Source organism: Protopterus annectens, chromosome 3.part1 (assembly GCF_019279795.1).
Source record: "Protopterus annectens isolate FY-2018-M chromosome 3.part1, PAN1.0, whole genome shotgun sequence".
NCBI lineage: Eukaryota > Metazoa > Chordata > Ceratodontiformes > Protopteridae > Protopterus > Protopterus annectens.
This window is the reverse complement of record NC_056732.1, coordinates 482,359,818-482,387,516: the sequence shown is the minus strand read 5'-3', so window position 1 is coordinate 482,387,516 and position 27,699 is coordinate 482,359,818. Positions and strand designations below refer to the sequence as shown.

Sequence of the window (27,699 nt, the reverse complement as noted above, 5' to 3'; positions counted from 1 at the left end):
TGTGGAGTCGGTTCTGCTGAGATGGAGACCAGTGCCTATGGGATGAAATGGTTGAACCTGAAGGTGAGGCAGTCTCTGAGGACAGCACTATCCTCATAAGTTTATAAGAGCAACATTTAATGAGTTCCTATTTTGGGGCTTTTACCCCCCCCTCCCCCTTAGGCTTTGTCCAGATTTCTTGCTTTAAGATGTTGAGATGTATGAGCCTCTCTCATTACCTGAATGACTAATCAGAAAAGAAAAAAAAAATATCCAGCATTCAGAAGAGAGAGGTGTCATGGGATCACAGGAGATTACTAGGCTATCAACCCGGAGGTCATTTCAAGCCTAGCCATTTCATACCAATGTAATACCATAGATAAGTTAGTTAATACCAAAGACTGCATTTAGTAATGACTGCCATGTCCAGGAGGGTTGTGGGCACTATTCCCGATAATTTATGGTGCCCCATCCACTCATCCAGCTTCCTTTTGAACAATTACACAGAGGTGCTCTGTTTCACATGAAAAGGTAGCCTACTCCAAAGATGCGACAGTCGCTGGGAGATAAATCTGTCCCTCCAATATGTCCTATTTAAGTCACAGGCCATATTTAGTTCCCTGGAATGGGTGGCCCTAGTCCCATTAACAGGTCTGCTGCTTGATGTGGAGTTGTCCACTTTAATAGTGTGTGTCTGGCTTGTGAGCCAGTTTGCGACTCATCTTACAACAAAGGGGTTTACATTCCGTTTGCTAAGTTTATCGGTAATGCCTGGGTGTGAGATGGTCTCAAAAGCCTTTGCCAAGTTGAGCTCTGCTGTGTGCACAGATCTGCCCTCATCAATGGCCCTTCACACATTTTTGAAAAAATCCACAAAATTTAACAGGCAGGATCTGCCCTTGATGAAGCTGAAATAAGTAGGATCCAGGGTCTGGAGGTTGCCTATGTCTTTATTTATGAGGTCCATAATGATGCATTCCCTGGTCTTACAGAGGAGACTGGTCAGGCTTAAGGGTCTTTAATTCTCTCGGTCTGTTTCTAGGCCACCTTTGTGGAGGGAATAACTGTTGTTGCTCTCCATTCTGCAGGAACTAAGCCTGTGGTTAGACTATGACTGAAAAGGGTACATAATGTTTCAGACTGTTTAGAAGACAACTTGGGATGCCATCTGGCCCCAGAGAGGCTGCGTTTTTTTTGCCTTTGACAAGGCTTTCATAATCTCGTCTTCAGATATGGGGGGGGGGGGGGGGTTGAGATGGATTTGGATGGGATGAGGGGTGAAATTTTTGCCAAACCTATCTGCTAGCAGGTTTGCTATCTCAGTCAGTGTGTGTGATGCCATTAGTCCCTAGTTCTGGATATGCTTGGGTCCTACCTTTTAGGCTAGGTACGTAGCTGTAAAAGGCCTTACGTTTTTCCTTGGCTGTGCTTGTTAAGTTTTTCTCAGAGAGGCCCTTACAGGATTTGACAAGTTGTCTTATTTGCCTGCTGAGGCTGAGGAGGGTGCGTTTCCATTGCTAGGGTCTCCTTTTGTTTTCATGGACAGCAACCTTTGCATTTATTGTAAAGGTTGTTGATGCTGGATGTCTACCATGGCAGCTTGTTTTTACTTGGGCTTCTGGCTTTGTTTCTTTCTGGTACAACTGAGTCTATACACTTATGCAAGTGATTGTACAGGGCTTTAGTGCAAGCTGTGGTGTAGTTACCACTTCCAACTGGAGGAGAGGCTTGGAATGCATTTATACCTTCACCTAGGAGGATATAGTTTTGCCTTGGTGAAGTTTTTTTAGTCTGATTTTGGCCTTTGTGAGTTCTGGTGTTAGTGTCAGCTCAAAGGTGACTGATTTGTGGTCAGATTTAACTAATGAGGATCCGACTGTTGCAGTAGTGCATCCCATTTGACATGCTAGTGAAGACCAGATCTAGTATGTCTGTTCCTCTTGTCGGGGTATGAACAATTTGTTCCAGGGCATTTGAGTTAAAGTCAAGGAGCTTTTGTGCTAGCAGGTTAAGGCTAGTGCTGGTTTCTTAGCTGATGTTGGGAAAATTGAAATCCCCCATAACCACAGTGTTTGGTAATATTTGTACTGTCTCCAGTTTGGTCAAGTCACTGTGTATGTCAGGAGGGATGGTGATCTATAACTGGCTAGGACTTAAATGGGGATCTTACAAACTGTAACCTGAACTTCGAGTAACTCCATGGAGTTGTTCAGTCTAGCTAGACAGGAGGCAAATTTATTTCTAATATAGACAGAAACACCACCTCCTTTGGTTTTCACATGTTCATTTTGCATTCTGAAGATGTGGAAGGCATTGTAGCCTTGCAAGGCTGAGGTACTCAACGAGGCCTTGAACCATGTTTCTGTGACTGCAAAAACATCTACACCTTCCACTGACAGAAGTGATTCCAGGTTGTGCAGTTTTTGGTTTAAGCTCCTAGCGTTTAACAGCGCAACCCTTAATTTTGCTTGGACTGGCAAAATTCACACCATTAAGTTTGTTTTTGAGACCTTGCCTAAAAAAAGGCACTATGGGGGAAGCAAGAGCTTTTGCCAGCAACCAAAATCCTAGAGGTGCCAAGTGCAAACAATCTCTGGCAAAGCAGCGAGGTTTGTCGACCATAGCTGACAGGAACTGGATCTCCTTTGAATGACGCCAAAAACTAAGCCATTTATTGAAATCCATCATTTTTTGTTTATACTGCAGCATAGGTCCAGGTGAGGGCAGTATGTTGCTCAAGGCTAGGGACATACCTGCCTGGGACATGTGCTCAGAGAGCTCAATCATGTCTCTCTTCATATAGTCCAGTGAGGTACATCTCAGGTCATTCACTTCAATGTGACCTATGACAGAACCATAATGGTACTTGTTCCTGAGAGACCTGAGTGCATGCGTGATCTGACTAATCTGGCATAGGACAGGCAGCTGACTGTGACTTTCTCCTTGTCCAACCTGGTGAGTGGGACATCTGCTTGTCTCACTACTGAGTCTCCAGTGACTAGTAAATTTGTTTTTTGAGTGTTATGCCTTATGGGCTTGGGAGATGAGAAAGCAGTATTGCTATGTATCATGGGTACTGTGGGAATTGTTAGTTATAGCAGTCTTGTGTTTTGGAGATCTCTGGCATCTCTGCAATTTTTTTGAGAGAACCTTCATGTATGTTAATTTTTGTGCTGGATGCGTACTGTGTATGAGTAGTGGTGAGTGGGTTTGACTACTTCTTCCGTGCTACTGTTTTGAGTGAGAGTGAGCATGGATTCAAGATTCTTGGTGTAAATACATGTCACACACACTGTACTAGAGTGAGTTATTAGTAGAGGGTTGTCGGTGTAGAAGACAATTGCTTACACTTGAAACTCATACTCTTCTCTCACTGACACCCCTCCTGGATCTGACAACAAAGACTCCTGGTTCATATATCATTGCAAAATCACCAATGTCTTCCATTCATCCATATATACAAGTCCCACAAAAAAAGTGCCACAATTTGGGAAAATGTTGTAATTAAACCCTTATCAAAGCAAACCTACCCAAAACATACATCTCGCTCCCATCCAATATCATTCTTCCCAACTCTGGACAAACTTCTAAGAAAACAGTCTACACCCAACTGTCAATACATGCACCAGCTTTCTCCTCCAAACAGCACAGATTCTGGTCTGGACAAGATACTATGACAGCACTTCAGTCCCTAACCAATGACATCCTGCAAAACACTGATACAGACCTCCTTACATGCGGCCTATTTATAGGCACAATAAATCATTTGACCTCAATGACCACTGTATTCTCTTAAACAAACATAACCAGAATTGGCATCAAACCAGATGAGACTCCCTGGTTTAAAGCCTGTCTCACTGACAGATACTTCCGAATTAAAATAGGATGTTTCCAAAAATAATCTGCACCTCTCTTCAAAGCTCTACCACATGTATCCATTATCGCCCCTCCTATTCTCCATATTCATTAACAAACTTTCTTGTAACCTTCCGAATCTCCCACTCATCCTCTAAATAGACACCATGATAATTTACTGATCAGGTAACTCACACTAACATTCAATCTCAGCTCCAGTCAGACTTACATGAGCTCCACTAATGGCTCAAACAAACTACTACTCAACCGCTACAACACCAAAACTATGCTCTTTAAAACTCTGCAGCAAACTTAAACACCTGACTCTTAACCATCTTTGACTTGCACAACGAAACCAGAGAAACAAACCCCATCTTCAAATACCTAGTATTATGGATTGAGCAATCTTTAAACTTCCATCTCCACATAGACTGAGTAAGCAAAAATAAACTCCCACCTCTTCTGAGCCAGACAGATGTCTATCATAATCAGCCATCAGCAAATTTCTTCTCACTCAGTTAGAATACAGGCTACCCATTTTTGCATCTGCCTCCAAGATAAATACCACCACAAAGTGAACAATCTCCGTCAGCATTTACCAATTCATTAGAAACTCTCCATTCTGTGACCACTGTATCGACCTAGGAAAAAGCCAGATGGTTTCCCATAAAAATAGATTTAACCTACCTTTTAAGATCCCAACATTACAATTACTCCAACTCCCAAGACATTTACTCCCCTTGCTGTTAAACATCATGAAAAACCTCCTCATGTAACCAGAGACACTAAACATAAGCCACAGCAACTCTTATTACGCCTAGAACAATAGCACTGCACATGCATTCTCCTTTCAGACACCTACTCTCTGGAAAGCCCTCCTAATCTAGCTAAAGGAAATCAACACTTACTCCAAACTCAGAATGCAACTCAAAAAGCACCACTTCATCCAAGCCAAATCTTTCTGCTTCAATACAAGACATACCACTTAATACATTATCCCCTCTCTCCTTTCCATTTTTATTCTCTTGCAGAATTAAGAAAGATTGACCCACTTTAGAAACTAATGCAAATATTTTACTTTACACTCTACTTGTTTACTATTATGTTCATATGCAGTTCTTCTATGCAACTAGGCTGAGCCTGAAATCCATCAGTATAAATCAGTACACTACTCTGGTAAATATACATAACTTGTATTGTCAGAACAGCTACACCACACTGAATTAGACAGTTCAAGTTATCATCTATCCCTCTTACTACAGTTACCGTGTAAATTATAAGTGTAATATTATCCAGTTATATTATGCACTCTGTCTTAGATAATATAAACAGCAAGTATATTATTTCACAGAGTGTAAATAACCATCTCTTTATAAACAAAAGCATAAACTAAAAGCAGCTACAATATACCAAATCATTCTCAAACATACATACCTGCCTTCAGCAAGGAGGATCTGACACTCCTACTGGGGTCATGAGATCAGTTGGCAAAATGATTAAGGTCTTCGCGTCCCATGCACAAGGTACAAGATTTGATTCTGACCTCCGACGAATGCCTGTTTGGAGTTCATATGTTTTTCTTGTGTCTTGGTAGGATTCTTCTCCACCTCCGAAAAATATGCGGAGTGTTTCCATCTCAAAAAAAAAAAAAAGAATTCAGCTCTGGGAAGCAGCACAGATTCTACATGGTGCCCTACAGTGGAAGTGTTGTATAAACCAACCGCTTTGGGCATCTACTGTGCTGTGCAGTATCCTCACTACAGAAGAACACTGATCACAGACTGTGTGCTGTAGCAGGGATAGCCACTCAGTGTTGTAAAACAAGGCTCTAAGTGATTTGGTCGTGTTGAATAAAATCACCAAATGAGCACAGGCATTTGCCGGTGATAAGTGGGTTGAGGACTCTGCCTACTCACACCAACACCAGGGACCCATGCTAATGGTGGGATGGCTGTATGTGCCCCTTCTAGCCAGTGTATAACCAAGATAAAACCCAGCGGCCCTGGGTCAATAAGCTACTGGCTGACCGGAGTTCAATTGCCCAGCTTGGGTCACCTGGGATAGCTCTGTTCAGTGAAAGTTGGACGTAAAACAAATTAACCTGCCAAACATGAACTAAGAATTGCTACACTCAATGTAGGTTCACTGACAGGAGGCTGGACATTCTATGCATCCAGGAGACAACATGGAAGAGCAGTGCAGTAAAGCCACTTGGCTTGTGATCCAATGTCTACTACTCAGGTGAAGGACAGGCTAGAAATGGTGTGGGAATTGTGATGAGAGACAGCCTTCAAAAGACAGTGAGGGATGTCATCAGAATTAGTAATAGAATCATGACAATCAAGACTCCAGTGTAAGGATATGGCACTTTTCATAATCTCAGCCTATGCCCCACAGCAGGGTCATGATAGTGAGGAAAAGAGTGTGTATTCACACAGCTGTTGCAGGACCTACTCGATAAAGCAGGGTAACATGAGTTAGCATTAATAATGGGCGACTTGAATGCGCATATCAGGACAAAAAGAACAGGATATGAAGGCTGCTTGAGTCCACATGGGTGGGGCAACAAGAATAAAGAAAAAGGCCATTCTAGACTTTTGCATGGCAAATAGCTTGATAGTAGCCAACACATGGTTCAGAAAGACAGACCGTCACAAGATCACATAGATTTGTGGCCAACATGCAACTCAGGTACACTTCCTCTTAGTAAGGAAAGGGCACTGGGGTAGAATGAGTGACTGCAAAGTGATGCCCAGTGAAACAATTGGTCCACAGCATAAACCACTGACTGCCACAAACAGCTGCAAGCAGTGATCAGAGAAGGCTCTAAAGTCAACAGAAACCAGGCTGAAGTCCTGGAAGTTGACTGGAGAAAAAGCACAACAGTTCAAGGAATTACTCAAGACTCTAGCACCTGAAGAACAGGAGGAAGTAGGTGGAGCTGAAGAATGGCAGCCCCTCAAAATAGCATGAAAACAGATATGCAGTCAAGCCAGGTACAGAAATAAAGTACATAAGGAAAGCTGGTGGTGGTATGCAGAAGTCCAGGAAGTCATCAAAAGAAAGGAGTGCAGGATAAAGTGAGAAATAGAAAAGGCAGACCAGGCTAGGAAGGAATACTGGTTTGCTTACAAAAAAGGCTAAGACAGCAGTTGCAACAGCAAAGAACCAAGCATCAGAGGCACTCTACCAACTTCTGGAAAGTAAGTCATTAGATGGCACAAAGAAACTATATCAGGTTACAAGGCAAAGACAGAAAGATAAAGAAGATAGTCAGACACCCTTCATATGGCATACCGGCAACAATCTGCTCATCAGTCCACAGGGCACGAAAAGCAGATGGAAGGAGTACTTTCAGCAGCTTCTGAATTAAGAAAGTCCCGCAGAAGCTGTACTGCAACAGACACAGCATATGATGACAGAAGATGAGGAGCCCACCACTGAAGTAAGAAAAGCACTAAGAAAAATGAAGTCAGGGAAAGCAGCAAGCTCAGATGAGGTCACAGCAAATATGATAAAGATGCTGGGTGAGATATGGGGTAAAATGGCTTCTGAGAGTACTCATAGCAGTGTGGAGAGAAAGGTGTAAACCAAATGACTGGCGAATAAGCATACTAGTGCTGGTGTTCAAGAACAAAGCGGGTACTCACGACTGTGGGCAGTACAGAGGTATCAAACTCCTGTCACAGTGCATGAAGGTTCTGGAGATGGTGACTGATAAATGAATATGTGGAGTAGTAGAAAATAACATTGGAGATGAGCATTTCGAAATAGATCAGGATGCAGCACAACTGATCTGATCTGATGTCTGAGGTGAGAAAGTAAGTTGAGAAGAAGCTATAGATGAGGAAAGAGTCCAACCGTGCATTCCTAAACTTGGAGAAAGAATATGACAAAGTCCCAAGAAAGCTGATTTGGGCAGGCCTGCTGTGGCATGAAGTCTCACAAACATTGTTAGAATTAGTGTAGGTTATGTACAAGGACCCAATGAGTGAAGTATGAACAGTGTTCAGTGTCACAGAGGGGTTCCCAGTGGGAGGGGCGGTGCACCAAGGTTCAGCTCGGAGTCCACTGCTGTTCATGCTGGTGATAGACTACATTAGCAAACAGGTCAGAGGGGAGAGATCAACAAAGTTGCTGTATACAGTTAAAGTGGCAACTGGCATTACAAACAGAAGCTGAGCAACAGCTTCAGCAAAGGATAATGCAAAACTTAAGGCACATGGGATGAAACTGAGTACAGATAAGACAGTAGTAATGGCAGCAAATGGAGTTCAGAAGAAGCTGAAAATTGAGATAGAAGGGAAGAGACTGGAACAGGTTAACACCTTCAACTATCTGGGAAGGGTGACTGAGAAGGGAAGTCTGAATGAGGAGGTCAAAGCTAGAATCAGAGGGGCTGCAGCCATCTCACACAGAGTGTCAGGTATAGTACATGACAGAAGAATGCCTAATAAGTGGAAAAGTAAGGTGTACAAAACAGGGGTGTGAACAGTACTACTGTATGGTACAGAAACCTGGGAAGTAAAGGCACAGCAGCTGAGGAAGACAGAGGTGATGAATATGAAGTACCTGAGACAAGAGGTAGGGTGCACACTGTGGGACAAAGAATGAAATGAGGACATAAAAGCAGAAGCCAGAGTAGCTCCAATTGCAGAAAAGGTCAAAGTGAACAGATTACAGTGGTTTGGGCACATGTGCGGAAAAGCATGAGAGAATCTGGTGAAAATTATTTGGGACAGACAAAAAAAAAGTCAAGAGGAAACAAGGGCATCCAGCAAAGAGGTGGATGGATTGTGTGAGAGAAGACCTGTGACAGTAAGGCATGAGTGTCAAAGAAGGCAAAAGAGCGGCACTGAAAAGAAAAAGACGAGGACAGTTGACATGACACTCCAACCCCATGTAGAAAATGGGGGAAAAGGAGTTGATGATGATTCAGTAAGCAAAATATGAAACATTACATCATTCTTAAAAAAAAAAAAAAGACTCGGCTTACAGACACATTTGCTACACTGTTATACTACATTAACTCCTTTGTTGGCCACATGAGAGCTGGGCACAGGGCTCTGTGTTGAGCCCACTCTTGTTTGGCATTTACTTCTCAGAAGTCAAGAATAATGTCAAGGGTCTCTGGCTCACCAAGTATGCAGACTACTGCAAACTGGAAGCCACCACTGATGATCTCCATGACATTAACATCCTGCAAGAGGGTCTAACATTGACAAATGAATGGTGCCCAAGACCCAGATTAAAATTCAATGCCAAGAAGTGCATTATAGTGCTTTTTGGGAAAAAATCTACCCAGGTTAATTACTCCGTTGATAAAACACCTCTAAGAGTTGGCCCAGTAGTTAGGGATCTGGGAACACAAGTAGACAGTAATCTGGCCTTTGACCAACATGTAGTCAAGGTTGTAAGAAAATCATTCTATGTTGTCCAACTTATAAATAATGGCAAGGTGTCCAGTTCCAAGGAAGTTACAGTACCACTGTACTCAGCCCTTATCAGATCCATCATTGTGTACAATGCATCTTCTATATCATGCACCTGACCAGACATATGCAACAGATGGAACGCCCACAGAGGTTCCTCACAAAGAGAATCGACAGTATTGACACACTGTCTGATGTAGTGTGCCTTAAAACCCTACCTCTATACTTAGTCTCCTACTGGTTAATGAAAGGTCATCTATGCCTGGCATATAAAGCATCTTCATATTCAGCCACAATGGACCTTTTTGCACGTCCCAAAAATGAAGAGTACCAGAAAAACTAGATCCAAGGTTTTAAACTTTACTTGCGACATAAACAGAACATGCTGGCAAGAAAGATAAGTCTCCCAAAAAATCTCCACATTCTGGAAAATGCTCCCCAGTCCATGAGGAGCAGAGTCCATACTTAACCTTCTTCAAACATAACCCTGTTCACAGGATGGGAAATCGAAAATTCACCCCGGTCTGACTGCATGTCTCCAATAGACAGAAGCAGAGAGTAAATATTTCCTAACTTACTACCGTCCACCACTAAACCTTTAGCAACCTCCTAATTAACATAACCCTCCAAACTTATGCCCATGTTACATGAGGACACAACTTGGTTGGGTTAGGTGACTAAGCTTATAAAGGCCCTGTTGGTCATTCGTTAGCCTAGTGTATATACCTATGAGAATCTACTTCACAAGCTCAAAATTTTAAAACTTCGAATATACCAACTCCAAGATTGCAATACAGTGAGGAAAATGACAAATTCCCCGTTCCCTGCTGTACGGTGATCTCCATTCAAACCATTCGAAGGTTCAAAACTTCAGTCTTATGGTCTTGACCATATGCATTTTGAAGTTTCAAGCTTGCGAAGGGAATCCTCCTATGAACATACCTTGCCTTCCCAGCCTCAAACTAGGGTTGCCACCTTTTCAAATGCCCAAAGAGGGACATTTTTAGTACAAATGTCAGATTTTGCAGGCTGAAACATACTCACGGCCAGTACAAAGGACAGAACTTCACTTTTTTGCCTAAATAAAAGCTTATTCTTGTAGCATTCTAGTTGATTGTTCTGTTTCTTATAATGCTTAGGTGTTTCAGATACAGAATAACTGTTTTATGCAACTATTACATGAAATATAGGAAATAAGTTTGTCCTAAAATCTCAGGACATTTGCCATTTTTACATTTTTTTTGCAGGACACAACTGCCCAAAGAGGGACTGTCCCTCTCAAAGTGGGACAGGTGGAAACCCTACCTCAAACCCACAACCTAGTAAACAGTTATAATGTCCAAACTAATAAATATTTAACTGAGAGTACACAGTGCTCAAGACCTGAGACACACAAAGAGCATAAAAAATAAACTATACGGCTATTCCACAGGTAGCAAACACCACCACCATTTTCAGATGTATATATTCACAGATATTAACACACAGGCTTGAGATTACTCCATGAATAACACAATAAAGGTAAAGAAGTAAATCAACACTTACTTTAAAAGAGAGCTTCTGCCATTTTACTGCACTCAAATCAGTATCTAGCAAAGTACATATTTTTCTGACCAATCCTTGCTCCTGCTATACTGGCAGCTCTGAATGAATCACTCATTCTGATGAAGACTGTATTCAGTGACATGCACTGTACTAAACGAATACACTTCATTAATAGCAAACATTTCCTTTGCACTGCTGTTTTGCATCCAAGCTGTTATAACCATGCGGCAGCATTTGTATTAATTTATTACAGACCGTCAACATGATCACTGCCCTAGAAAGCTTACAGCTTTGTTTAAATACTTTTCAGCAGAACATTTTATGCGTTTAGCCACAATACCTCTTCGTTTGTTGACAAGCTCCATATTGGAAGCCTTTGACAATCATAAGGCTTCCATTTCATTGTTTCCTTTTTTTTTTTTGCATTTTAACAGTTCTAAGCTTTCATTTCACATTCATACTTTCAAGCTGGATTTTAGAAGTTGCCTCATTCAGCAAATGTCAATCTTTTCCAAAGTCAAATTTGCTGCCATCATTTTTGATTACACACGCACAATTTCATCTCTGTTTAGTGAATGTCAGATTGCTTGCCAAACTCGCACCCTTAAACTCTATGCTTAATATCACTCACTTAATCTTTTATTTCTAGAGGAAAAACAAACTGAAAATGTGGTAGGTTCTTCTTTGCCTCATTGTATGCCTGCAATTTAAAAAAAAGTAGGTGGGCTTTCCCGTCCTTTGATTCCAATGCAAGGAAATGAAAGTTTTAAAAAGTACAAACAGCTTTCTGGAACCTACACAATACTGAAATCATACTGTAGGGAAGAAAAGAAATTTAAGGATTGAGTTAAAATGTAGGAGAAGGTGGAGTTTTCCTTTAAAAAGAAATCTTCACACTCAATCTCTCTCTCTAGAGTGGAAGTGTTTAATACCCGAAGGCTGACTTGCCTGTGACAAAATATATATATATATATATTTTTTTTTTTTTTTTTTTATGTTTACTCATACTGACAGCTCAAAATTGAATCCACAGCTTCCAGATTTCACAGACATTTCCCTACAGCCTCATAGATGGCAGTTGTAGTGTGGCTATTTCATCCCACAACTGAAGAAATGTAGTGATAATACAAACTAACTATGGAAATAATGAGATTTGTGACTTCACAATGCAAAAACAGTCATTTTATCCTGACAAAAACTTAAAAAAAAAAAAGCAAACAAAATGAGACTAAAAGGCAGAATAAGGCAGCAGCTAGCTTACTCATTATTCTTGGTCTTATATTCCTATGTATCCAATTGAAAGAATGCCCTGCAGAAAAACACATGGTAGCACAGAAATGCAACAAGTCAGGAAAATGTCAGAACATGTTACAGAAGCATTTTAAAGATTAAACAGGATTAATTCTGGTACTGTTTTATCTGTTACTGCTACGAAGAATGTCAAATGGTCATATAATAAGGCATAGACACAATGAGCTACCTAATGTCCAAAGCTTTACTGAAGACGGGCATTCACCCCTCCCTCAATAACATGACCTACTATCCGTTTTTTCATGCAACTCCTTGAAAAGACCACTAACTTTTTCACTGGCGCTCAGTTCACCTTCTTCTAAGCTACTAAATCATGACTTCTCCATACTATCTATCCCATGGTACAGTTCTACGGTTAACAAGTCAAGCTTTCCCTGAAATAAATTTGCCAAGAAAAATAAATCAATTTCAGAATAAAACTAGTATATCTTGTGCATACAGAGCTGGAAAATCCCCTTTGCCTGCTCACATTCCATATAAATAATCTTTACTAAAAGAAGCATCAAAATCAATCAGGCCTGTCATTTTCGACAGCTGTGGAAATCGAAGCTGCTATATTTGTACATGGTCACAGAAACCATAGGTTCACAGGAGATTACTAGGCTAATGGCTTAAGAGCCCTTGCAAGCCTAGCCAATAAAAATACAAGTTACATACTGGTTGGGAGAGTGGCCTAATGGTTAAGGTGTTTGCCTTACAAACACAAACTGCAGGGATTGAATCTCACAAGGGATAATTGGCTAGGCTTAAAATGGCTCACAAGGCTAGTTAGCTTAGTACTAATCTATGAACCATAACTTGGCATCTGTGTTGTCCATTTTCATTCTCAAAGAAGAAAATGCCAGAGTATGTCAAACCAAAAGATGGCCTGCTTTCTGGATATAATTTCCAATTTGTAGTGTGAAACACAAGTATGAGTCTTTGTCCAAGTGACTGCAGCACGGATTTCATCAACTGAGGCTCTATAATAAAAAGTAAATTTAGTAGCCATAGATCTAGTAGAGTGAGCTTTTGGAGTTTGTTGGCAATTCAATTCCTTTTTGGAAATAAATGTGAGTAATACAATCAGTAATCCATTTGGCCAAAGTAATTTTGGAAACTGCCCAACCTAAACAATTTGGTGAGAAGGATGCAAACAGCTGATCAGACTTTCTGTACTTTGTTCTGTGAGGATAGAAATGTAATTGCCTTTGAACATCAAGATGATGCAAGACATATTCACCATTATTAGAACATTTGGGGAAGAAAACTGGCAATTGAACTGACTGATTAATGTTTGATTATGTGGCTACTTTAAGCATAAAGGAATGGTTAGTCTGTAAAGATACCCTACATTTATGGAAAATGGTGTAAGGAGATTTGGCTGTTAAGCCTTGAAGTTCGGATACTCTCTTAGCTGAAGTAATGGCTACAGAAAGGTGGTCTTCCATGAAAGAAATTTCATGTCACAACTGTCAGCTGGTTTGAAGGGCTTTTGAGTAAGGCCTTGAAGAACAGGCATAAGATCTCAATCCATCTTATTGGAGGTCTAAGTAGAAATATGTCCTTCATGAAAGCTTTACATAACTTGGAAGTAGAGAGAGAGAAGGATCCCCCTCCAGTATGAAAATTAGATATGGCAGCCAGTTGAAGTTTTATAGAAGAAAAACTGGCTCCTCCTTGAAAAAGAGAGTACTAAGAAAAAAGAGAATGGCTGAAATAGAAGCTGAGAAAGGGTCCACATTCTCCTTTGAAGCCCATATGGAAAATCTCTTCCACTTGCTGCTGCAGACCTTTTTAGTAGAGGCCTTTTGAGAAGCCAAAATTATGTCATAGACTGGAGGGGCGAGCCAGTATTTTCTTACTATTACTGGAAGTGGAGAAACCATGTGGTCAATCTAAGGGTACGGAGATTGGGGTGCTGGTCCTCTGACGGGTGAGTAATGAGGTCCTGTTTGGGATCCAGTATTCATGGGGGATACTTGAGGTGAGACTATAAAAACAGGAGTCATACCGACGAGACCAGAAGGGGGCAACGAGGATTTCTGTGCTCTTCAACCTGCTTGCATTCTGTAGAAATTTATGGATCAACGGTAGATGGGGTAAGCACATAAAGCAGACGCGGGGTCCAATCGTGGAACTACAGCATCTCTTGGTAACTCCCCCTTCGGTAGGGATCAGAGCGAAGTACTTGTTACACTTGTTTACAGGAGAGGCAAAAAGATTGCAAGGAGGCTGGCCCCAACAGCTGAAAATGTTGTTCAGTACTGACTGATGAAGGGACCACTCACGATGAGTCACAATGGACCTCCTTCGTCTGTCTGCCAGTGCATTGTTTTTCCCTGGAATGTAGGCTGCAATTAGAAAGCAGCTTGAAGTGAATGCCCATTCCCAAACTCTCATTGCCTCTCTGCATAATGGGTAGGACCAGGTTCCGCCTTGTTTATGTACCACACCTCTGACATATTGTCTGTATGTATAGCAATAGTCCTCATTGGGAGAATGTTCTAAAAGGCTTGCAACGTTAGGACGACTGCTCTCATCTCAAGGACACTGATATGCAACTTACTCTCAGAGCGGAAATTGTGCGCCTTGGACCATCTTTCCCTTGTAATGCCCCCATCCCAAATGGGAAACATCCATGGTCACTGTGGCTATGGGGGGGGACGGTCTGGCCAGAGACAAGTCATCTGACTGCAACCATCACTGTTGATAACATCTGCAGGTTGAAGTCAGTTTGATGGGAGCTGACAGATTTTGGTAAAGAATGGACCACTGAACAGCCAGGGTCCATTGTAGAACTCATATAAAAATCTTGCTAAGGGAACTAGAATGATCGCGGCTGACACAGACCGCAGTGCTCTGATTATTAAACTTGCTGGCAGAAAAGAAGATCTAGTAAGTCCTGAATTTGCTGTGTCAACGATCTTATGCAATGTAGAAGTACCACTTGTGCTGTAGTGTTCAGCTGCGTCCCTGTAAAATCTAGATTCTGTATGGGACTCAGGTTTGATTTTGTTAGATTTACTGTAATGCCAAGGGAATCGAAGATCTGAACTACGTAATCCCTGGCTTGCAGTAGTTGATACCTCGTTGGTACAGTAAGGAGTCAATCATCTAGACAAGGAAACACCTGGAATCCTTTCAGCGTCAGGTGAGCTGCTACAACTGCCATACACTTGGTAAATGCCCTGAGGGTTGTGGTGAATACAAAAGGCAGTGCTCTGAACTGGTAATGACTGGCTCTTAGTTGAAGTTGCAGGTGTCTCCTGGAACATCTGTCTATTTTGATTTAGAACTTTAGTATTTTATTTATTTATTTTACATTTGTTTACCGGGATAGTCCAACTGGGTGAAAGCCCATTCTCAGCACAGGCCCGAGGAGAAAAGCTCCACAGGTATACAAAACAAACATATACATTTAAATCACAAATACATAAAAATCCATTTACATGGTATGCATCACTAGAGAGAGAAAAAATATATATAGACTAACTTAATGTAGCAAGGCCTGTAAATACATTTACATAACGTGTAACTACAATATAAACTAGCTTAATGTGATAAGCCCAGTTTACACAGTATGTTTTTTATGCGATAAAAAGGAGGGGAAATAGAAGATCTGTGGTGGGGTTATGTCTTTAGATATGTTAGTTCTGTTAGCATTACTGAGAGAGAGGGAAGAAGAGAAGGTTTAAAGTGTGACGATAGTAAGGTATATTGGTGGGGGTTATGTACTTACCATAACCTGGTAAATGTGCAGTCTTCTTTCATTCCTCCTCACGGTTGGGTTAAGGATCCAACTCAGACACCTTTTATACAGACTAGACACCACGTCTCGAGCTCCTCCCACTTTCCCTAATGCACTGTCCTCTGCCTAACTATCTCAGATTGAGTTTGTTACCCAAATAGCTTATAGAGTGCAGAAAAATTAGAAGGAAAGGCAAATCAAGAACCAGAGGCTCAAAATCAGGAACATCGGATCCTAAAAAGTTCCCTCCAGGTCTTCTAGAGCACCTGGGTACAGGGATGGCTGGGAAGGAAGGTGAAGAGGAATGAAAGAAGACAACACAGATACCAAGTTATGTTAAGTACATAACTTATAAATCTAATGTCTCCTTCATTGCTCCTCACGGTTGGGTTAGAATCCCCAGCTATACAACTTCTGTGTGGTCTCAAGGAAGGATATATTGGAGCACTGCAAAACAAAAGGAAGCCCTGCTCCTGGAAACAATGTCTAATTTGTAATGTGTGACGAAAGTATACATTTTTTACCAAATGCCTATAGCACAGATATTGTCCAAGAATGCCGTGGAAGAAAAGGCAGATGAGGTAGACACAAACCTAGTTGGGCAGGCCTGAGGAGGGTGAGGCAAATGTAACCCGTTCTTGGCATAAATCAGATTAAGGCAGTCAAGAGTAACTTTTGCAACTGCCTGACATAGGTGGCTCTGTGAGAAAGACGGAAATAACCGGTCTGATTTTCAAAAAGGTTTAGCCCTATGAAGATAAAAAAGTAACTGTCTATGAACATCAAGCAGATGTAATAAGAAGTTATGTACTCACCATAACGTTCCATCTGAGTAGGTGGCTTCATTTGTCTGCAACCTGTGGGTCTTGGATCTGATATCAGATCCGAGCCGGAAACTATTTATACAGCTATGGATCCGAGCTCCTAGCTCCTCCCCTCACCCATAATCCCCTGCCAATCCCAAATGATCTCAGATCTAGTTTGCCGCTCTAGAGTGTGTCAGCTGGATTTTGAGCTCCTGGCGATTATTGAGATAAGTGCTCCCTTTTTATCTCTTTAGCCTATTTTTCTGTCAGTTAATTAGTGTGTGTGTATTAGGTTTCCCCCTAGTCTGTTAATTTTTAAATTTTTAGTGTTTACCCACCCCTCGCTGGTCGTTAGTGTGATTGCGTGTGCTTGCGTTTGGGGCCTTGTGTGTTTGTGTAGTTTACTTAGTTTTGGGATATGTCAGAGGCCCCAAAGCCTATTTTTTTCTAAATGCACCGAGTGTGGCCATAGGCTCTCTTCGGCGGATGGCCACACTCGGTGTGTTCAGTGCCTTGGGGTTGAACACCTGTCCTCGGGATGCACCATTTGTGCAGCATTCAACCCCAGGGCACTGAAGGAGCAGAGGTCGAAGCTGGTCATGGTGGGACTTTTGCCCCTGGAGTCGGCTTCGGCCTCCGCTACTCCCGTGGCACCTCCTCAGCCTGTGGTGGTGGCCACTCCTGCCCCCCTTCCTCCGGCCGGGATTCAAACTCCCACTAAGGCGCCGGAGGACAGGGAGGCCAGGTGGGAGAAATGGAGGAAGAAGCACCACAAGAGGCAGGCCGAGGCCTCCGCTTCGGCCCCCCCGGCTAAGCGGGCTTCTCCCTCCACGGCTTCCATGTCTCCTCCTCCTCGGCTCCGATCACCTTGTTTCGCCCCGGGGCCTGAGGAGGAGGAGACCCGATCTCAGTCGAGGTCATCGAGGCGGCACTCCAGGCCTGCCTAGGTGGCCTCGTCGAGATCCACTTACAGCCTGTCTGATGCAGACTTGGACCGGATGATGAGAAGGTTCATCCAGGCCCAGCTGCAGATGGGAGTGCTCATGCTCCCCCCCCTTCGGGGGGGCTCAACACCCTTTTTTGCTCCGATAGCTCCTTCTCCGAACCGCTTTCCGGGTTTGGAGCACTTGGAGCCAAGCAGCGTTGGAGCCGGGGGTGGGTCGGCGCCGACAGTACTGGGTACTTCGGATCCGACCCTGCCCTCGAGTCTGTCGGTTCCATCTTCGGATCCGACCTCTCGGAGCCGTGGCCCGAGCTTTGGATCCGAGGGATTCAATGTGCCTACAGCTCCGCCCAGGTCGGAGCACACTGGTCCCTCAAATCCGACGGTCTTGGCGCCGGTTCCGATCCCTTTATCGGATCCGAGTGGGAGTCGGCTCTTGGAGCCCAGGGAGGGCGGCTCCCCCTCGGCCTTCAATGTAGTGGAGAGGGCTCTGTCGAGAGCATACAGACCTCCGGCCCTTGTCTCGGCTCCGCCCTGCACTCCCTCTCTACTGGGTCAGGCTTCCATCACCCGGCCACAGGGACAGCCTGCTTCGATGTCCTAGGTTGTTCCTTTGGAACAGGACATTGCTGGTGAGACCTCCTCGGACAGCCCCCCCCCGAGGAAGTGCCTCGCAAGCATAAGTGTAAGAGAAGGCACGTGGACTCCCCCGAGTCCTTAACAGAGGACACGGACTTGGATGAAGGGGAAGGCTCCCCAAGGTCACGCCCTGAGGATGTCACCTTTGGAGACATCATGGAAATGCTCAGGCTCAGGGGGGGGGGGGGGGTCTGCCCCCAAAGCTTCCTCAGACGAGTCCGTGTTCCTGGAGGCATTCGAAGCAGGCCCGTCTACCTCTTGGGTGTCCCCTTCGGCCGACCCCCTGGAGGACATTGTGACCACCAGGGCGTGGAGGAGTCGGACACTGTGGAGCCAATCCCTAAACGCCCTGATAGGATCTTGGCCCCCACCCCCCCCGCAGACCGGCCCCACTGGAGCAAGGGTCCCCCTGTAGATGCCATGTTGATGGCAGCAGCCACTAAGAGGAAACTAGCTCAGGAGAGCCCCTCAGTCCATCCTCCGAGCAAGGAGTCCCGCTCGATGGATCGCCTTGGGAAGCGGGTATTCAGTTCAGCGACCTTCTCAGTAAGGTCTCTGAACTACATGGCACACGTCATCAGGATGCAGCGGGATCTTATTAAAGAATACGCTGCTTCCCCCCCGGAGTCCATGTCTGCGGAGGACAAGCAATTGTACTCCACTCGTATGGCCACTCTGAGATCTATCTCTAATACCTCTAGGCGGCTGTTGTCTCACGCCACTGAGGGAGCCGCTAGAGCTAGTGGAGCGGGTCTAGTTATGAGACGCCAGGCTTGGCTCCAACATTGCGACTTCGCGGAGCCCTTCAAGGCATCCTTTGCGAATGCCCCCTTTGATGGTTCTGCCTTGTTTGGCAAGACCGTTTGCGAGACACTTGTCCAGAGCGAGAAGGACGGGAAGACATTGTCTGCCATCGGAGTCCGCTTCTCTGCTCCCCAGAGGTCCTTCTCCAAGAACCAAAAGGGACAGAAGAAGATGTGGTTCCGGAAATCGCAACATTCCCAACCTGCTCCGGACAACCAGTCCTTCCGTGGCAGAGGAGGACAGGGAGGACGCCGCACTAGAGGCAGAGGGGCCCCGACAAATTTTGGGTCCAGAAAATCCTTCTCTGATCGGCCCACGCAACAGCCCTGAAGGGTTGCCCGACTGCTCCACTCTGGAGGCAGTCGGGGGGCGCTTCTCAAGTCATCTGGCGGCATGGGAGTCCATCACGTCAGACCGCTGGGTGCTTCGGATTATATCCAGAGGTTACAAAATCCCTATGCAACATATTCCCAGATTCAGGAACCTCCCCGATGTACCACCCGATCAGAGGGAGGCTGCAGCCGCAGAAATCCAGCAGCTGCTAGAAAAAAGGGCCATCCAACCCGTCCCCCCAGACCAGCTCGGATTAGGGTTTTACTCCAGGTTCTTTCTGGTGCCAAAAAAGACGAGGGACCTGAGACCAATTCTAGACCTTTCCCTCTTGAACCTGTCGGTAACCAAGGAGAAATTCCGAATGGTCACTCTTCAATCCATTCTCCCCCTGTTGCGGGAGAACGACTGGATGTGCTCAATAGACCTCAAGGATGCATACTACCACATTTTAATGACCAGACGGTCCAGGAGGTTTCTCCGCTTCCGGCTGGGAGCCAGCCACTATCAGTTCAGGGTCCTTCCCTTTGGCCTCACCACAGCCCCCAGGGTGTTCACCAAAGTTTTAGCAGTAATAGCGGCCCACCTGAGACTTCAGGGAATGCAGGTCTTCCCGTACCTGGACGACTGGCTCCTGACCGCCCCAACAAGGCATCTACTCTGCTCAGCCAGAGATTTTTTCTCCGCCTAGCTCCCCCAGTTAGGCATCACGATCAATATGGACAAATCCGCCCTTGATCCGACAAAAGTGATAGACTTCATAGGGGCCAGATTAGATACGAGAAGTCTGCGAGCCTACCTCACTTCGGAACGACTACAGAATCTGAGATTACACATGCGAGCCATCCTCCAATCAGAAGCTCCACCGGCGGAATTGGTCCTGAGGGCACTGGGCTCTATGGCAGCGGCAATAACGCTCCTTCCATGCGCTCACCTAAACATAAGGGTACTACAGTGGACCCTCCAAGTACAATGGTCCTTTCAGCTTCTTCCTCTCAATCACCCTGTCTCTATCAGCAAGGCTTGCAGGAGGGCCCTGTTACGGTGGCTTCATTCCCCAGACCTCCATACAGGCCGCCCCTTCTGCGCTCCACCTCCTCTCGTCACGGTGACCACGGACGCTTCTCACCTCGGGTGGGGGGGGGGGCATTGCTCAGGCAGAACAGTCCAAGGCATATGGAATGACACAGAGACCTCCCTGCATATCAGTGTTCTGGAGATGAGGGCAGTGCTGTTAGCATTGCAAGCACTTCACAACCTTCTTCCCGTAGGAACTATTGTGATACAGATGGACAACATGTCAATTGTCTGGTATATCAACAAACAGGGGGGAACCAGGTCTTATCCTCTCTGCCGAGAGGCCATGAGGGTGTGGGAATGGGCGATCTCCACCAACCGCTTTCTGATCTCAACGCACATTCCGGGATGGTCCAACATTCTTGCGGACAAACTCAGCCGCACTATTCTTTCCCCTTACGAGTGGTCTCTCAACTCCCGAGTAGCGAAGCGGATTTTTGCAAAATGGGGGCAACCCTGCTGCGATCTCTTTGCCTCTCCCTCAAATACGAAATGCGACAGCTTCTTCGCACTGATTCCCCCACCAGGTGAAACCCCGAGAGAAGCTCTAGTGCATGCTTGGCCGCCCGGTCCACTTTATGCCTATCCTCCTCTACCCCCTGATGCTAAAGATGTTACAGAAAGCCTCTCGGTTGGGGAGCAAAATGATCCTCATTGCCCCATTCTGGCCTCAGCAAACTTGGTTCCCTTACCTGTGGTCTCACTTGGTGAATCCTCCCTGGATTCTAGATGCCAGCCTGGATCTAATATCCCACCCATCAGGCTTACCGACCCCGAACCTGGACAACCTGAAGCTAACAGCTTGGCTGCTCCACTTCCACTCTTAATCAGGACTCCCTGTATCTCTTCACCAGTCAAAGCCATCTTAGTGGCAGCGCATAAACCTTCCACCAGGAAAGTTTACCGCAGTAAATGGAAGCGCTTCTCCATCTGGGCAGAACATCATAATTTGGACCCCTTCACTGCTCCGCTAACGTCCGTTTTGGACTTCCTTACCAGACTTTTTCAGCAAGGGGCTAGCTGTTCGACAGACAAGGTACAATTGGCAGCCATCTCCCATTACCATGTAGGACACGAGACAGGTCCTTTGATGTCAGCTAAACTATGTAAAACCTTCCTCAAGGGTACTTTTCTGCTCATGCCCCCTATCAAAGAAGCCGTACCCCCTTGGGATCTATCACTAGTTCTTCAGGCCTTGACTGCTTCTCCCTTTGAACCAGCTGCCTCGGCTGATCTTAAATACCTGTCTTGGAAAACAGCATTCCTGGTAGCCATCACTTCAGCAAAGAGAGTTCCGGAACTTCAAGCTCCGTCCGTAAAACCCGCTTACTTGGTTTTTCATCAGGACAGAGTGTACCTCAGGACCAATCCATCCTTCCTACCTAAGGTGGCCTCAGAAACCAATATCAATCAGTCCATTAACCTGTTTTCTTCTCTAATTATCAAAATAAAGGAGAGTACAAGCTGCATTCTTTAGATGTGCACAGGCAGCTGCATTTCTATATTCATAGGACTGCTGGTCACAGACAATCTGATCAGCTGTTCATCTCCTTTGCCAAATTCAGTTTGGGTAAAGCCGTTTCGAAGGTCACCTTATCACGCTGGATTTCCCAATGTATCCTTCTAGCTTATGAGACTTCTGGGAGGCCCGCACCTCAAGGGGTTTGTGCACATTCCACTCGCTCCATATCTACTTCTGCTGCATTCAGATCTAGAGTCTCCTTGGATGATATTTGCTCGGCAGCCACTTGGGCCTCATCTCATACCTTTATCAACCACTACAAACTGGACGCCATTTCCAGAGGGAGAGCATCCTTTGGCTCCGGAATATCCTTCCATGATGGCCGCCCAAGATTCAGGCAGCTGGGGACTCTGTCCCACAGGTTGCTGACAAATGAAGTCCCTACTCCAGATTAAGAAGTTATGTACTCACCATAACGTTCCATCCGAGTAGGTGGCTTCATTTGTCTGCAACCATCCCCCCACCTTCCCCCTGGCCTTCAGAAGAGTTGGTTTGGTGGTATTATCCTGCCCTTTCCTGTTGGGATACCTTTTCAGGTATATGTAGGAGGGCAAACTTGATCTGAGGTCATTTGGGGTTGGCAGGGGATTATGGGTGAGGGGAGGAGCTAGGAGCTCGGATCCATAGCTGTATAAATAGTTGCCGGCTCGGATCCGATATCGGATCCAAGACCCACAGGTTGCTGACAAATGAAGTCCCTACTCCAGATCAAATGTTTTTTATTTGAAAAATTTTGGAAGAAAACTGGCAGTTGTATGGTCTGGTTGCGGTTGGATTCTGTAGCTACCTTGGGCATAAAAGAGGTATTGGTATGAAGGGCCACCCTATCTTTGTGAAAGATGATGTAAGGGGGCTTAGAAGACAGCACCTGGATCTCAGAAGTTCTCTTTGCTTAAGTGATGGTGATAAGAAAGATGATCTTCCATGAAAGAAACTTAGTCACAAACACAGCTGGGTTTGAAAGGTTTTTGAGATGAGCCTTGTAAGACCACAGTAAGAGCCCATGGCGGGGAAGGGTCTTTAACTGAAGGCTTGAGGAGGAAGATTCCTTTTAAGAAGGCCTTGCACAATTTGGAGGTTGCAAGGGAACTAAAAACATTCCCCAAGTGGAAGTTAGAGATGGCTGCCAATTGAAGTTTGACGGTACAGAAACTGGTTCCTTCTTTGAAGAGAGACACAAGGAAGAGAAGGACAGCGGATATTAGAGCTGAAAAGGGGTGAATGTTCTCTTTGGGGCCCAGAAGGCAAATCTCTTCCATTTAATAAACTTTCTTGGTGGCCAGTTTCTGGGAAGCTAGGATAATGTCTCAGACAGGGGAAACAGGCCTAGACCTTCGAACAATCACTGGAAGTGAAGAAACCAAGCAGTCAGTGTGAGGGATATCAGATTGGGGTGAAGGAGGAAGTCCTGTTTGGGTTTCAGTATCCATGGAAGATATTTCAGGTGAGACCAGAGAAAGGGGAACCAAATCTGACAAGGCCAGGAAGGGGCAATGAGAATTACTGAGGTCTTCAGACATTTTAGTTTCTGTAGAAACTTTGGGATCAAAAGTAGAGGGGGAAAAGTGTAGAGACCACCAGAGGGCCAATCATGAACCAAAGCATCCCGGAGGGGGGATCAGAGCAAAATACTTGCTGCACTTGTTCTGGGGGGGTGCAAAAAGGTCACAGCAGGATTGGGCTCAGTGGCTGAAGATCAAGTCTGCTACTGATTGGTTGAGAGACCACTTGTAAGGGGATAGAATGGACCTGCTGAGCTTGTCTGCCAGAATGCTGGATCTCCCCAGTATGTGAGCTGCAAGCTGAAAACAGTCCGAAGACATCGCCCATTCCCAGACCTTCATGGTCTCTCTGCACAATGGGTAAGAGCAGGTTCCTCCTTGTTTGCTGATGTATCACACCACTGACATGTTGCCTGTGTGAATTGCAATAGCTCCTAGAGGGAGAACATCCTGAAAGGCTTGCAATGTGAGGAGCACTGCTCTCATCTCCACAACATTGATATGCAAGCTGGTCTCTATGTTTGACCATGTGCCTTGAACCATCTTTCCCTTGAAATGCCCCCCCCACCCCACCCCAAATGGGAAGTGTCCATGGTCACCGTGACTGAGGGGAAAGGAAGGAGGAAAGATCTGCCGATCATCAGGTCGTCTGACAGCAGCCTCCATTGGAGATGCTTTCTGCAAACTGAAGTCAACTTGATAGGAGCAGATGGAGGCTGGTAAGGAATAGACCATTGAGCAGCCAGGATCCACTGAAGCACTCGCATAAAATACCTTCTAGAGGGACTAAGGGAATGGCAGCTGCCAAAGATCCAAGAACCTGAAGTATCAGCCTTGCCAGTGGGGATAACAGGTTTAATACGGCTCGAACATGATCACTCAATGTCTGAACATGATGAGTAGACAGAGCTGCAGCTCTAAGCTCTGATAAATTCTAAACTCTGAACAAGGGATGGGTTCAACTTTGTCAGGTTTATGGTGATACCCAGATGGTTGCAAAGTTGAAATAGTAATCCTGATCTGGAGTAGTTGATGTCTGGTTGGGGCAGTCAACAGCTAGTCGTCCAGACATGGAAACACTCTGAATCCTTGCAGTCTCAAGTGAGCTGTGACTACTGGTGTACATTTGGTAAACACCCTGGGGGCTGTGGTGAATCCAAAGGGCAGAGGTCTGAAATGGAAGTGACTAGCGCTCAGCCGGAAGTGCAAATGACTTCTGGAGCATCTGTATTCTGTTGTGATAGTACGCATCCTTTAAGGCCACTAAGCATATCCAATCGTCCTTCCGCAATAGCAGTAGAATGGACTGGACCGTAACCATTCGGAACTTTGCCTTCTTTCGGAGGAAATGAAATTTGATTAAATCCAAAATGGATCTCAGATCCCCATTTTTCTTTGGCATTGAAAGGAAGCGAGAGTAAGGTCCGAATCCTTTTTGTTCAGTCAAGACCTCTTGGATGAGTCTTTTTTGCAGTAGACACTGCAACTGTGTACTCCTCCTGACTGGGTGAAACATCAGGGAGTCTCTTTAACCTCTCTGGTGGAGGGAGTCTCCAGAATCAGGGCTTCAGAGAGCTTTTGTCTGATAGGCCCTATCAGTGCCCCTGAAGTGCTGCCTGACTTCTCATCTCTGGAGGCAGTAGTTTTTTTTTTTTCTCTGCACCCTACTGCCTGGACTTTGTTTTGCATTATATCAGTAGGGTGCAGAGAAAAAACACCTGACTGCCTCCAGAGATGAGAAGTCAGGCAGCACTTCAGGGGCACTGAATAGGGCCTATCAGACAAAGGCTCTCTGAAGCCCTGATTCTGCAGACTCCCTCCACCCCTGCGGCAGGGTCTCCCATTGAAACCTCATCCTCTGCCTCTAGAGGAGGGTTCCCCGCACTGATCCTGGAAAGACCCCTGAGATTTCTGGAACCAGGTTTTCTTTCCATTGTGCTGGTTTCTAGAAAAAATGCGATGAAGAGTTGAAAACTTGACGCTGACGGCAGACAAGGTCTTTCCATCCTGTTCACTGTGGATTAGGGTCTCTCTGACAGATGGTCCAAAAAGTGAGAACCTGTCAAATGAGGCATTGACAAAGGTTGTCTTATAGGGTTCCACGAAATCAAAGCCTTATCCAGGCATGTCTTTGAACAGCAATGCCTGAGCCAGCTGCCCATGAGGCACCCTCTATGGAGTGGGAGATAAGCCCCATGGAAGAACTGGACAAAGAGGAAAGAGTCGCCAGTCAGGGGAGAACTTCTTGGAAGTCCTTCACTGACATGATCTCTGCTACAGAGTCTGACAGTTCCCTCTGCAATCGAGTAAAGCATGCCAGGCAGTTTAATGCTCTCAGTGAGAAAGTGGCCGAAGAATAAGCGAGCTTACCAAACCTGTCCGTTGCTCTGGATTACCTGTTCAGCAGAATGACAGTGGAGCTCTGTTTAGCTAGCTCCTTTCTGGTAGCTGCTGCCACAACCATGTCATGAACTGGAATACCCTTGGTTGAATACGGTCTGTTCTTAGGGGGAGATAAAAATGTGCCTGGATGTTTGGCAATTGATTCAATAGAGTCCTGCTCCTTCCAGACCCAACATGACACCAAATCCATGAGCTCGTCTGTTGGGGGGAACCACCCAAGATGTAGATGGGCCTGTCCCAAAAGCCTTCAAAAACACGGACTCTAGCCAGGCATGACAGGCTCAAGTCTCTGATCCAAGGGAAGCCAGTGGAAGGGGTCATAGCTCAGAGAGACCAGATCCCTATGACAAGAAAAGGCCATTTCCACAACTTGGAATGACGAAGGACCCAGTGCATCCCTCCTCTGCTCCATAAGAGTAGAGGCTACTGAAAAAAAAAGGTTAGAATCTCTGAGCTATGGGTTCCAAGTAGAATCAGACCAGAGCTGTCCAGCACCGAAGCGCCAACAGAAAGAGACTGCTCCAAAATAGTTAGAGCTGAAACCCTACCCCCTGGATCCGACTGGGACATCCCAGATCAGAGACCTGCTGTGATCCGATAACATCAGAGCAGAGGAAGTCAGAGTAACAGTCGGAGTAGAAGAAGGGTAGCTCCTCAATCCTGACCCCAGTTCTCTTGTTTGGCTTCAATCCTAGGACTCTGATACCGAGGAATGGATGAGAGGAGATGACTGAGGTTGGGGGGGGGGGGTGTTCACAGATCACAGAGGGGAAGCAGGCAGCAAAGAAAACCCTCAACTAGATCTGAGTCTTAAGAATCTTCCTTATCATCCTTGTCCATGGAAGAAGCCACTGATGGAGGCCTGGAGTGCTTGACAGGCATCTGCTGCAGTCCAGGGGGAGAAGCAGCCTCCATGCCCAGCACTGGTGTGGGACCTGTAGCTATTGGATTTGTAGCCTTAGGATCCGAGGTGGAAGTGGTAGTTTCAGCAGAATTGATGATCAGGCAAGCATCTGCCTGATCTGAAGACTGCTTTGGATCCACCAGTGAAGAAGTCAGTCTGAGATTCGAGCCTGCTGATACAAAAGTCTTGGAATTTTATAGGGTGGCTCCAAAGATGTCCTCAAGGACATGTGAGGGTGCTTCTTGGAATCAAAAGACCCTGCTATACTCTTGGAGAGGGCTTGAGCCCCTGAAGAGGAATTTGAAGAAGCAGGCAAGAGGCCTTTGATGATTAGTTTATTTTTGCAGTTGGTGATGGCCCTAGGATTGAAGCCCTTGCAGATGGAGCAAGCCGACAACAGATGCTCAAGGCCAAGGCAATAAACAGAAATTGTGTGCATCAGAATGTGGGAATTTCTGACCACGTTCAGAGCACCTCTTAAAACCTGCTGGTTTATACGACATATTACAGCAAAAGCACACTACAAAAAACAACCCAAACATCAACAAAGCAAAACAGCAAAGGCAACTTTCACTGTACAACAGACCTAATCAAAAATAGTTGAACAAGAGAGAATGATTGCAACATTTTTTTTTTAAACTACTACTATCGGGAAAACAACAAGCCTAAAAAAAGTCTAGAAGGGGAGAGAGTGTGTAAAGTGCAGGCAAAGCTCAACAGCAGAACAAGAAGAAGTAAGGATAATTCTAACCCTTCACTGCTATGGAAGGGGAGGAAAAAGGTAAAAAGGGCACTTATCTGAGAAGACTGGAGACAAATGCAGAAATCCTACTGCTAATGTAATGAAACAAAAACTCTATAGATTCGAGACTCCACATCTATCACTGCTGGTGGCAAATGAGATCTGAGATAGGCAC

The 27,699-nt window shown here is 45.1% G+C and overlaps 1 protein-coding gene across 1 annotated transcript in view; it reads right to left on the bottom strand.

The window, feature by feature from the left end:
- Window positions 1–27,699, bottom strand: part of ENPP2 (ectonucleotide pyrophosphatase/phosphodiesterase 2) — a gene marked incomplete in the record, with an annotated part of 2,364,887 nt that overhangs the window by 845,960 nt on the left and 1,491,228 nt on the right.